Below are 13,684 nucleotides of genomic sequence, written 5' to 3'. Positions count from 1 at the left end.
CCGAGCAGTGGTTTTTCTTGCAAGTTTATATGTTGAGTGGTTATCCGCAAGGCTTGCTACGGGTTTTGGTACAACCATACCCATACCCTAGCGCCGGTCGCGATTCATGAAAATGGGTCGTGACAAACTTGGTATCAGAGCTTTGGTTTCAAATCAAGGCCATTTGCATGATATGTGTTTACTCTGTTAAGTATTCCCGTGTCTTAGGAACTACTGCGGATATAGGTTTCGTGTCATGTCTTTTAAAACGTCATCTTTTGTTTTCAAACTTTCAGCCTACATCCTATAGGTGATGTCTGTCAGTCTTTATTTGGTATTGATGCTATGTCTGACAATTAATTTCACTTGGATGTTACTTGCTGCATTTTATAATGTCGATGTTATTTCACTTGGGTAATTTTAATTGCTTTTGATTTCTCGGGAAATATTTTGTTGATGATGTTTTCTAAACTCATACTTGGGTATGGTGTTGTTTGATTAATTTTGGCGTTTATGCCTGAAACAATTTAGAATATATGGTATGATTACAGTTGTTTTACGTGATGCGTTGAATTGCTTCTTCCCTATTAATAAAGTACATCTTGACTTCGGCCTCGATTGTTGATTTTAAATGTGATCGTATGTTGGTCGTTAGCCTTGTTTTTCTATTAAAGGGATTTTGGGTTAAACCTTAAAACGTGTTTTGATGGTCATGCATTGTTTGACCACATGTTGATTTAAAGATTTTCATTGAAAATTGTTTTATCTGATTTGTGTTTCGACACAAAATCATAAGAGAAGTTTGATTTTAAATCCTTAAAAAGTTTGATTTTTGGTTGAGTTGCTAGTAAAAAGAAATTCTTGTATTTTGAAATATTATGTTTGATCTGGTGTTAATAAGCGATGATTTCAAAATGATATTTTATAAGATGAGCCACTGTTTTAAGAATTTAACGTTGAATTTATTTTATCATGTTGTAGCATGACATCATTTTAAATTTTTGGGATTTGCGGAATAGATGTTTGAGATTAAGGATTTCTCACTTGAGATTTTAGATTGCCGTTTAGCAGTTGGGTTAAGTTGACCTCTTAATTTTTAAAAGGATTGAAATTTTATTCACATTGTTTTTGGATTTACAAATGTTTTGATTATGTTTTATAAACAGTTGTATTGGGTTCGACTTGGGTCACCCAAATTTAGGAGTTGAGCTTGGTAGTTGTAATGACTCACCTAGCTTCATGATTTTTATGGTTTGACATACTTGAGTACCATTTTAAAGCAATTGATTAATAAGAATAAACTTTTGCAGAAAGTGATTTTGTTTTAACCGTGGGGCTCAACAAAATTTGGAAAATTTCGTATTTGACGTTTAAATTTCAAAATGAATTTAAAGCGCATTCTTAAAAGATGATATAGTTATAAGATAATTTTGGTACGAAAATTCAAGCTGGTTGTAGCATGTCCTGATTTTGTCTCAAAGTATAATTGGGTTAATTTTGTTCAATGGCATGCTTACGTGATTTATGGGTTGTAAAAATCGTAATATTTTTTGTTTTAATTTTCGTTTTATAATTTTCTTACCTGTTGGACTAAGTTAATTGTTTTGTTTCATCTATTCGTGCGAAGTAGCACATGGAATGATTTATTTCATGCGGTTATGGTAATTACCTGATTTTTGGTTTGATTGTGAGTCGAACTTTTGTTCGGACCCTGTTTTGATATAGTATCAATTGGGGATAAGCTGGGTTTGCTATATTGTTGTTGGATCGAAATCTTTGGATTTCGATATCGAGGAAGATGATGGAAATATTCCCTTGAAACATTTGGATTTGTTTCGAAACGTTTCAAACATTTGGAATAAATCGCTAAAAAGGTGAAATGTTAGGATTTGTTTTGTAACATTTTAAAAGTTTTGCTTAAATCCCTAAAATGGTGAAACATTAGGATTTGTTTAGTAACGTTTTAAGAGTTTGGCTTAAATCGCTAAAAAGGTGGAACGATAGGATTTATTTCGTAACGTTTTAAATGTTTCAAATTGTTTTGTAACGTCTTAAACGTTTGGATTGCTTTTACAACGTTTTAATGTTTGGCTTAAATCGCTAAAAAGGTGAAGCGTTAGTCGTAACGTTTAAAACATTTGACTTAAATCGCTAAAGAGGTGAAACTTTAGGATTTTATTCATAACGTTTTAAACGTTTGACTTTTAATCGCTAAAAAGGTTTAGGATTTGTTTCGTAACGTTTTAAACGTTTGGCTTAAATCGCTAAAAAGGTGAACGTTAGGATTTGTTTCGTAATGTTTTAAACGTATAGATTGGTTTCGTAACGTTTTAAATGTATGACGTAAAATTCATCATGTCCATAAACGCTTGCCTTGATAGTAGATATCAGATTCTTTGGTGTCTCCGCCTTCTCCCCTTGAAAAGAAAAGGGTAGATCACCTGGAATCCGAAACTCAACTGACTTACCTCGACAATCGATCGAAGCATAATGGCGTGCGAACGAATCCATCCCCCAAATCACGTCAAAAGTGAGAAAATTAAGAACAACCGAATAAGCACACAATTATCTCGTAACGTTTTCAACATTTGGCTTAAATCGCTAAAAAGGTGAAACGTTTGTAAACGGTTAGCTTAAATCACTAAAAAGGTGAAACTTTTGAATTTGTTTCGTATCGTTTTAAATGTTTGGATTGGTTTTTTGACTTAAATTAATAAAAAGGAGAAACGTTTGGATTTGTTTCGATATGTATGTAAACATTTGGCTTAAATTACTAAAAAGGGAAAACGTTTGGATTTGTTTTGTAACGTTTTAAACGTTTGGATTGGTTACGTAACGTTTTAAATGATTGGCATCGCTAAAAAAGGTGAAACTTTTGGATTTGTTTCATAACGTTTGTAAATGTTTGGCTTAAAGCCCTAAAAAGGTGAAACGTTTAGATTTATTTCGTAACGTTGTAAATGTTTGGATTCGGTTCGTAACGTTTTAAACCTTTGGATTGGTTTCGTAATGTTTTAAACATTTGGCTTAAATCGCTAAAAATGCGAAACATTATTATTTTTCTCGTAAGGTTTTAAACGTTTCGCTTAAATTGCTAAAAAGGTGAAATGTTTGGATTTGTTTCGTAACATTTTAAATGTTTGGATTGGCTTGGAAACGTTTTAAACATTTGGATTGGTTTTCTAACGTTGTAGACGTTCGGCTTAAATCGCTAAAAAGGTGAAACATTTGGATTTGTTTCGTGATAAACGTTTGGCTTAAATCGCTAAAAAGGTGAAACATTTGGATTTGTTTCTTATCGTTTTAAACGTTTGGATTCGTTTTGTAACGTTTTACACGTTTACCTTAAATCGCTAAAAATGTGAAACGTTAAAATTTTTTTTGTAACGTTTGTAAACGTTTGGCTTAAATCACTAAAAAGGTGAAAAGTTTGGATTTGTTTCGTAACGTTTGTAAATTTTTCGCGTACGTCGCTAATAATGGAAAACGTATGGATTTAATTCGTAACGTTTTAAACGTTTCGATTGGTTTCATAACTTTTAAAACGTTTGGCTTAAATAGCTAAAAATGTGAAACTTTTGGATTTGTTTTATAACGTTTGTATACATTTGGCTTAAATCGCTAAGACGGTGAAATGTTTGGATTTGTTTCGTAACATTTTAAACGTTTGGATTGGTTTCGTAATGTATTAAACAATTGGCTTAAATTGATAAAAAGGTGAAACATTTGGATTTGTTTCGTAACGTTTGTAAACATTTGGCTTAAATCGCTAAAAAGGTGAAACATTTGAATTTATTTCGTAACGTTATAAACTTTTGGAATGGTTTCGTAACGCTTTAAACATTTGGCTTAAATCGCTAAAAAGGTGAAACTTTAGGATTTTATTCATAACTTTTTAAACGTTTGACTTTTAATCGCTAAAAAGGTTTAGGATTTGTTTCGTAACGTTTTAAACGTTTGGCTTAAATCGCTAAAAAGGTGAAACGTTAGTATTTGTTTCGTAATGTTTTAAACGTATAGATTGGTTTCGTAACGTTTTAAATGTATGGCGTAAAATTCATCATGTCCATAAACGCTTGCCTTGATAATAGATATCAGATTCGTAGGTGTCTCAGCCTTCTCCCCTTGAAAAGAAAAGGGTAGATCACCTGGAATCCGAAACTCAACTGACTTACCTCGACAATCGATCGAAGCATAATGGCGTGCGAACGAATCCATCCCCCAAATCACGTCAAAAGTGAGAAAATTAAGAACAACCGAATAAGCACACAATAATCTCGTAACGTTTTAAACATTTGGCTTAAATCGCTAAAAAGGTGAAACGTTTGGATTTGTTTTGTAATGTTTGTAAACGGTTAGCTTAAATCGCTAAAAAGGTGAAACTTTTGAATTTGTTTCGTATCGTTTTAAATGTTTGGATTGGTTTTTTGACTTAAATTAATAAAAAGGAGAAACGTTTGGATTTGTTTCGATATGTATGTAAACATTTGGCTTAAATTACTAAAAAGGGAAAACGTTTGGATTTGTTTTGTAACGTTTTAAACGTTTGGATTGGTTACGTAACGTTTTAAATGATTGGCATAAATCGCTAAAAAAGGTGAAACTTTTGGATTTGTTTCATAACGTTTGTAAATGTTTGGCTTAAAGCCCTAAAAAGGTGAAACGTTTAGATTTATTTCGTAACGTTGTAAATGTTTGGATTCGGTTCGTAACGTTTTAAACCTTTGGATTGGTTTCGTAATGTTTTAAACATTTGGCTTAAATCGCTAAAAATGCGAAACATTATAATTTTTCTCGTAAGGTTTTAAACGTTTCGCTTAAATTGCTAAAAAGGTGAAATGTTTGGATTTGTTTCGTAACATTTTAAATGTTTGGATTGGCTTGGAAATGTTTTAAACATTTGGATTGGTTTTCTAACGTTGTAGACGTTCGGCTTAAATCGCTAAAAAGGTGAAACATTTGGATTTGTTTCGTGATGTTCGTAAACGTTTGGCTTAAATCGCTAAAAAGGTGAAACATTTGGATTTGTTTCTTATCGTTTTAAACGTTTGGATTCGTTTTGTAACGTTTTACACGTTTACCTTAAATCGCTAAAAATGTGAAATGTTAAAATTTTTTTTGTAACGTTTGTAAACGTTTGGCTTAAATCACTAAAAAGGTGAAAAGTTTGGATTTGTTTCGTAACGTTTGTAAATTTTTCGCGTACGTCGCTAAAAATGGAAAACGTATGGATTTAATTCGTAACGTTTTAAACGTTTCGATTGGTTTCATAACTTTTTAAACGTTTGGCTTAAATAGCTAAAAATGTGAAACTTTTGGATTTGTTTCATAATGTTTGTATACATTTGGCTTAAATCGCTAAGACGGTGAAATGTTTGGATTTGTTTCGTAACATTTTAAACGTTTGGATTGGTTTCGTAATGTATTAAACAATTGGCTTAAATTGATAAAAAGGTGAAACATTTGAATTTGTTTCGTAACGTTTGTAAACATTTGGCTTAAATCGCTAAAAAGGTGAAACATTTAAATTTATTTCGTAACGTTATAAACTTTTGGAATGGTTTCGTAACGCTTTAAACATTTGGCTTAAATCGCTAAAAAGGTGAAACTTTAGGATTTTATTCATAACTTTTTAAACGTTTGACTTTTAATCGCTAAAAAGGTTTAGGATTTGTTTCGTAACGTTTTAAACGTTTGGCTTAAATCGCTAAAAAGGTGAAACGTTAGTATTTGTTTCGTAATGTTTTAAACATATAGATTGGTTTCGTAACGTTTTAAATGTATGGCGTAAAATTCATCATGTCCATAAACGCTCGCCTTGATAATAGATATCAGATTCGTAGGTGTCTCAGCCTTCTCCCCTTGAAAAGAAAAGGGTAGATCACCTGGAATCCGAAACTCAACTGACTTCCCTCGACAGTCGATCGAAGCATAATGGCGTGCGAACGAATCCATCCCCCAAATCACGTCAAAAGTGAGAAAATCAAGAACAACCAAATAAGCACACAATTATCTCGTAACGTTTTAAACGTTTGGCTTAAATCGCTAAAAAGGTGAAACGTTTGGATTTGTTTCGTAATGTTTGTAAACGTTTAGCTTAAATCGCTAAAAAGGTGAAAATTTTGAATTTGTTTCGTATCGTTTTAAACGTTTGGATTGGTTTCCTAATGTTTTAAACGTTTGACTTAAATTAATAAAAAGGAGAAACGTTTGGATTTGTTTCGTAATGTATGTAAACATTTGGCTTACATCACTAAAAAGGGAAAACTTTTGGATTTGTTTTGTAACGTTTTAAAGGTTCTGATTGGTTTTGTAAAGTTTTAAATGATTGACTTAAATCGCTAAAAAGGTGATACTTTTAGATTTGTTTCATAACGTTTGTAAATGTTTGACTTAAAGCCCTAAAAAGGTGAAACGTTTAGATTTATTTCGTAATGTTTTAAATGTTTGGATTTGGTACGCAACGTTTTAAACCTTTGGATTGGTTTCGTAATGTTTTAAACATTTGGCTTAAATCGCTAAACATGCGAAACGTTATAATTTTTTTCGTAACGTTTTAAACGTTTGGCTTAAATTGCTAAAAAGGTCAAATGTTTGGATTTGTTTCGTAATGTTTTAAACGTTTGGATTGGTTTGGTAACGTTTTAAACATTTGGATTGGTTTCCTAACGTTGTAAACGTTCGGCTTAAATCGCTAAAAAGATGAAACGTTTGGATTTGTTTCGTGATGTTTGTAAACGTTTGACTTAAATTGCTAAAAAGGTGAAACATTTGGATTTGTTTCTTATCGTTTTAAACGTTTGGATTCGTTTTGTAACGTTTTACACGTTTACCTTAAATCGCTAAAAATGTGAAACGTTAAAATTTGTTTTGTAACGTTTGTAAACGTTTGGCTTAAATTGCTAAAAAGGTGAAACGTTTGGATCTGTTTCGTAACGTTTGTAAATTTTTTGCTTAAGTCGCTAAAAAGGGAAAACATATGGATTTAATTCGTAACGTTTTAAACGTTTCAATTGGTTTCGTAACTTTTTAAACGTTTGGCTTAAATAGCAAAAAATGTGAAACTTTTGGATTTGTTTCATAACGTTTGTATACATTTGGCTTAAATCGCTAAAACGGTGAAATGTTTGGATTTGTTTCGTAACATTTTAAACGTTTGGATTGGTTTCATAATGTTTTAAACAACTGGCTTAAATCGATAAAAAGTTGAAATATTTGGATTTGTTTCGTAACGTTTGTTAACGTTTGGCTTAAATCGCTAAAAAGGTGAAACATTTGAATTTATTTCGTAACGTTATATGGTTTCGTAACGCTTTAAATGTTTAGCTTAAATTCCTAAAAAGGCGAAAAATTAGTATTTGTTTCGTAAGATTTTAAACGTTTGGCTTAAATCGCGAAAAAGTTGAAATTTTTGGATTTGTTTCGTAACGTTTTAAATGTTTGGATTGGTTGCGTATAGTTTTAAACGTTTCCGTAAAATAGCTTTGGATTTATTTCGTAATGTTTGTAAAAGTTTAGCTTAAATCGTTAAAAAGGTGAAACATTTGGATTTGTTTCGTAACCTTTCAAACGTTTGGATTGGTTTCGAACGATTTACACATTTGGCTTAAATCACTAAAAAGGTGACACGTTTAGATTTATTTGGTAACGTTTTAAACGTTTGGATTTGTTTTATAACATTTTAAACTTTTGGATTGGTTTCGTAATGTTTTAAATGTTTGGCTTAAATCGTTAAAAAGGTGGAACGTTAGAATTTGTTTCGTAACGTTTTAAACGTTTGGCTTAAATCGCTAAAAAGGAGCAATGTATGGATTTTTTTTGTAACGTTTTAAATGTTTGGATTGGTTTCGTAACGTTTTAAACGTTTGGATTCGTTTCGTAATGTTTTAAACGTTAGGCTAAAATCGCTTAAAAGGTGAAATATTTGGATTTTTTCGTAACGTTTGTAAACTTTTGGCTTAAATCGCTAAAAAGGTGAAACGTTTGTATTTATGTCATAACGTTTTAATCGTCTGGATTAGGTTCGTAACGTTTTACACTTTTAGCTTAGATCGCTAATGTCACGACCCAATCTCAGGGCCGAGACCGGCGCTAGGGAATGGGAGTGGTTGCTTCGAAACCCGTAGCAAGCCTAAAACGTAAAATAATTTTTCGCGAAACATAAACGTCATGCATGACATAAATAAACACGTGTCATGCAGAAGCACACATATGCCAGCACACATATCCTCTGGCAGTCACAATATATATAACGCAGCAAGCGTAAAACGTTCAAAACTTTAAAACGTTTAAGTAATATTGACAAAAAACTATACATTACAGGCTAACTTGCAAAACACTTATCTACTGCAGCTCTAGGAGTAAAGTACTGTTTCTTTACATACTCAAAAATACAGACTTATGGAAGTAGGATAGAAGTCCGTTGGTTCAAAGCGTCTTTATCCTGAAAGGAAATCTGTGGGGGGTCAGTATATTGGGATATACTGAGTGAGTTCATATATTTACTAATAAGTATTCAAATAAAACATAAAACCGTAATTAATCATATGCAGCCAAGTACAGGATCCGAATGAAACCTTAATCTTCAAACATACTAATAATCAATCGATCAACCCAATCATAAATATCAATTGCGAGTCCAACTCGCTGGTGGCCCAACCACTAGATACGGGGACTCCAGACTACGCCGTAGCCGAGTACTCTCTCGTATCAAAGTCAAACCCAATCGTAAATTTCATATTCATCATCAGCTCCCAGCTGAGTCATATCAAAACTGGTGATCACTCAGTCCTATTGTCGCCCAATAGGTAGCACGTTCCATCGGATCAATACTAGTTTCAAATCAAGCATATGCAATTCGTATAAAAGTTTCGCATACAAAACATGCAGTTCAAATAATAAGCAATATAAAATAATTGCTTAAGTAAATACTTTAAAAGCAAATCATATAAACTCACAGAAAACGCTTATCCAAAAATACGTCGAGGCTTTAGAACGTCAAGCTTCCCGAACTACTGGTCCAGCTGCTTCTTGCCTCGTCGGATCTAAAACAAATTTTAAAACATTTGACTTGTATTAGAATCCGATTCTAAGATTGACTCTAGACTCGAGACTCGACACACTGAACTTTTACTAACCGTCGTGCTTCTCACATATATTCCAATAAACGATATCTAACTCGTTTACGAATCGTAAATCACTTTTAACTTAATCTTCTTTTAACCTCATTAGGTTAACACCTCTAATTAATCGATGATTAATTGAATATTAGTCCATTTCAATTCTCGATATGCGCGTATATAAATTTCTCGATAAACTAGATCGATTGGCGAAAACACTGTGCGTACGCGCGTCTGCCTGTGCGATTGCACAGGGGACTGTGCGTCAAACGTATGAATTTGTTTCGTAGCGTTATAAACGTTTGGATTGGTTTCGTAATGTTTTAAACGTTTGGCTAAAATTGCTAAAAAGGTGAAACGTGTTGAGTTGTTTCATAAAACGTTTGGATTGGTTTCTTTACATTTAAAATGTTTTGTATAAATAGCTAAAAACGTCAAACGTTTGTATTTGTTTCGTAAAGTTTGTAAACTTTTGGCTTAAATTGCTAAAAAGGTGAAACGTTAAGTTTGTAGCCATTTGGCTTAAATCGCTAAAAAGGGGAAACGTTTAGATTTGTTTCGTAACGTTTTAAACGCTTGGATTTGTTTCGTAACGTTTTAAATTACTGGCTTATATAGCTAAAAAGGTGAAACTTTTTGATTTGTTTGGTAATGTGTGTAGGCTTAAATCTCTAAAAAGGTGAAACGTTTAGATTTATTTCGAAACGTCTTAAACGTTTGGATTAGATTCGTAACGTTTTAAACCTTTGGATCGGTTTCGTAACGTTTTAAACGTTTGGGTTAAATCGCTAAAAAGGTGAAACGTTAGAATTTGTTTCGTAACAATTTAAACGTTTGACTTAAGTCGCTAAAAAGGTGAAATGTTTGGATTTCTTTTGTAATGTTTAAAACATTTTGATTGGTTTCGTAACGTTTTAAACGTTTTGCTTAAATCACTAAAAAGGTGAAACGTTTGGATTTTTTTGTAACGTTTGCAAACATTTGGCTTAAATTGCTAAAAAGGTGAAACATTTGGATTTGTTTCGTAATGTTTGTAAACGTGTGGCTTAATTTGCTAAAAAGGGTGAAACATTTTCATTTGTTTCATAACGTTTTAATCATTCGGATTGGTTTCGTAACGTTTTAAATGTTTTGCTTAAATCGCTAAAAAGGTGAAATGTTTGGATTTGTTTTGTAACATTTTAAACGTTTGGATTGTTTTCGCAACGTTTTACACGTTTGGCTTAAATCGCTAAAAAGGTGAAACATTTTGATTTATTTCGTAACGTTTTAAACGTTTGGAATGGTTCAAAACGTTTTAATTGTATTTCTTAAATCGCTAAAAAGGTGAAATGTTAGAATTAGTTTCGCAACGTTTTAAACAATTGCCTTATATCGCTAAAAAGGTGAAACGCTTGGATTTGTTTCGTAACGTTTTAAAAGTTTGGATTGGTTTAGTAACATTTTAAACGTTTGGCTTAAATCCCTAAAAAGACGAAATATTTGGATTTGTTTCGTAACGTTTTAAACGTTTGGATTGGTTTCATAACGTTTTACACGTTTGGCTTAAATCGCTAAAAAGGTGAAACATTTAAATTCGTTTTTTAACGTTTGTAAAGGTTTGGCTCAAATCGCTAAAAAGATAAAATGTTTGGATTTATTTTATAACGTTTGTAAACGTTTGGGTTAAATCGCTATAAAGGTAAAACGTGTGGATTTGTTTCGTAACATTTGAAATGTTTGGATTGTTTTCGTAACGTTTTAAATGTTTGTTTTAAATCGTTAAAAACGTGAAACGTGTGGATTTTTTTCGTAATGTTTTAAACGTTTGGATTGTTTTCGTAACATATTAAACGTTTGGCTTAAATCGCTAAAAAGGTATGTTTCTTAAAGTTTGTAAACTTTTGGCTTAAATTGCTAAAAAGGGAAACGTTTGGATTTGTTTCGTAGCATTTTAAACGTTTGGATTGGTTTCGTAACGTTTTAAACTATAATATCCCATAAAAATCATTAAAATTTATCGATGAGTTTCCGGTAAGTTTCGGGTCGTTTTCAGTATCTGTGTTCGATTTGTGGTTAGGGTTATAGTTGGGTTTGTTTTTAACCTTGTATAAGTTTTTTTAGCGAGACCTGTACTGATGAAACGTTGTCTCGTTCGAGACCATGCAGGGAGTCTTGTTCGAGACCATGCAGGTTCTCGAACGAGACCCCAGCATTTGTACTGGTCTCGTTCGAGACCAGCAAGGTCTCGAACGAGACCAGCAAGGTCTCGAACGAGACCTTAGCTAATTTTAGCCGTTCTCGTTCGAGACCAGCTTTGTTTCCTCAAGCCTGATGTGGCCGAGTGTTTCCCTTCCATTCCAACTAAACCTCTTCTTATAAATACCTAACAATCTAACCCTAAACTCTTCCTTACTTAATCACCAAACCTTAGCCGTCAATTGTATTCTCATTATCGTTGAATTCATTCTTCCTCAACCTCTTTCTTTTGCTGCAATAATTCGGTAAGTCTATGATCTTAAGAATTTCAGTTTTAGCTTATAAAGGACATTCCGTAATATGGATCGTTCTCTCTCGTTGTTAGACCGAAATCAAAACCGTTTGATCCTGGAGATTGTAGACTCAATTCTCTATCATTTTCCCACCTTAATTTCGCAAAACGGTACGTAATCAACATCGTTTCAATCGCCGCCGTTTCATCGTGTTCATACATTATTTTGATTCTGTTCTTAAGAATGTTGATGCCGATACCATGCTCTTTTCATTTGTCACGACCCAAATTATTGAGCCGCGGCCGGCGCTAGGGAACGGGAATGGTAGCTCCGGAGCACGTAGCAAGCCTAAAACCACTGTAAATTTTTCGCAATTAAAACATATCTTTATACAAAATACGTTTTCATAAATCTTCTTTAAATATTATAATTTCAATTATCAAAATACCGTATGCTTTTTCTGAAAACGTTTGCAAAACAATTCTTAGTAACTAGGGTCTTACAGCGCGATATCTCATATCAAGCACTGCCCTGTTTCTATTCACAACCATAACCAATTCCTCTCTAGGAAATTGGTATCGAATTCTAACGGATAACACTTTATCGTTATAACAACTTATTTATAAAATAATATCAAAGTTTATTATACAAAATACCGCTTGAAATTACGTCATTACTTTAATACTGACACCTACTGACTACTGCAGCTCTATGGACTTGGACTTTGTGCAAGTCAGAAGACTTCCAACACAAAGGAGATGGTCTGTCTGATCCGACTCCGATCACCTGAAACAAAACACTGTGAGGGGGTCAGTATTTTGGGAAATACTTAGTGAGTTTGCATATTTACTAATAAGCGTTTAAATAAAACATAGAATCGATAATGTAAACTATTCGATCAAATGCAGCCGAGTAACTGATCCGGATGAAACTCTATTCTCCAAATATTTGTCGATATACGATAATAATCAAATCGATCGATCCAATTGGTAAGGTCCCGAGATAATTCAACCGAGTTCAACCTCTACCGTCACTTTATCCCATGTTGTGGGCCCCGAGATAGTTCAAAAGAGTTAAACCCACTGGATATGGGTCCCGAGATAGTTCAACCGAGTTAAACCCCGTATCCAATTCAATATATATTCCAACTTCGATACGATACGATATTCGATGTTCGTTATTCCACTACTAGAAATTCATTATATTGTGACAAAAAACCTAGTGATAAAATAATTTTTGTCATAATATGTGAGTTTATTATGACGAATTTTTTATTTGTAGCGATTAAGAAAAGAATAGATAATATTGTGATAATTTATATTTTGTCAATTTTTTTTGTCACTAAAGATCTTTTTTTATTTTTTTGTGACAAATTTATTATTACAAATTTTTTTTATCACTATATATTCGTAAAATATTTGTAGTGACAAAATAAATTTTATCACGGTATAAAATTTTATTGTTACAAAAACAATTGTAGCAATATAATGTATAATTTTTTTAATTTTTTATTTTGTCAGATATTTCATTACTAAAATAAAATATTATTTATTTTTGACAAAGAGTATCCCATAACAATGGGTTATATCGATAGTATATAGTTAATAATTGATTGATTTTAATTTTTGGTGAAAAAAATTAATTATTTTTGTAAATGTTTTTATTTATGAAAATATAAAAAAGCACCTCTGATCATTATGAGTATAATTTTTAATTTGTAATTTTTGAATTTAAAATTAGTAATTGGTTAGTAAAAAATTGTTTGACATTTTAAATTTATATTTTATTATGTGATACCTTTCATTTTATTTACATAAAAATAATTAAATATGGAAAAAAAGAATAATTACATATTTTTTATTTATTAAATATTTTACTTCAATCACATTTTTTTTATTCAAAAAATTATCACTTATCGTATCAATTTCTAATGCTACTTTTTAATTTAATGAAAATGGATTGATAAACTTTTAAAATTTATTAATACCAAAAATTATTACTTAACCTAAAATTATATTCCTCTTTTGCTACTATTTCTTTCCACCAACCTAAAAGTCAACCGCCTCCATAAAGAGTTCTACCGTTGCCGCTTCTGATCAATCTGCCAGCTGCACT

The sequence above is a fragment of the Mercurialis annua genome, linkage group LG6, assembly GCF_937616625.2.
Source record: "Mercurialis annua linkage group LG6, ddMerAnnu1.2, whole genome shotgun sequence".
Classification (NCBI taxonomy): Eukaryota; Viridiplantae; Streptophyta; class Magnoliopsida; order Malpighiales; family Euphorbiaceae; genus Mercurialis; species Mercurialis annua.
Note: the sequence above shows the minus strand (reverse complement) of the source record.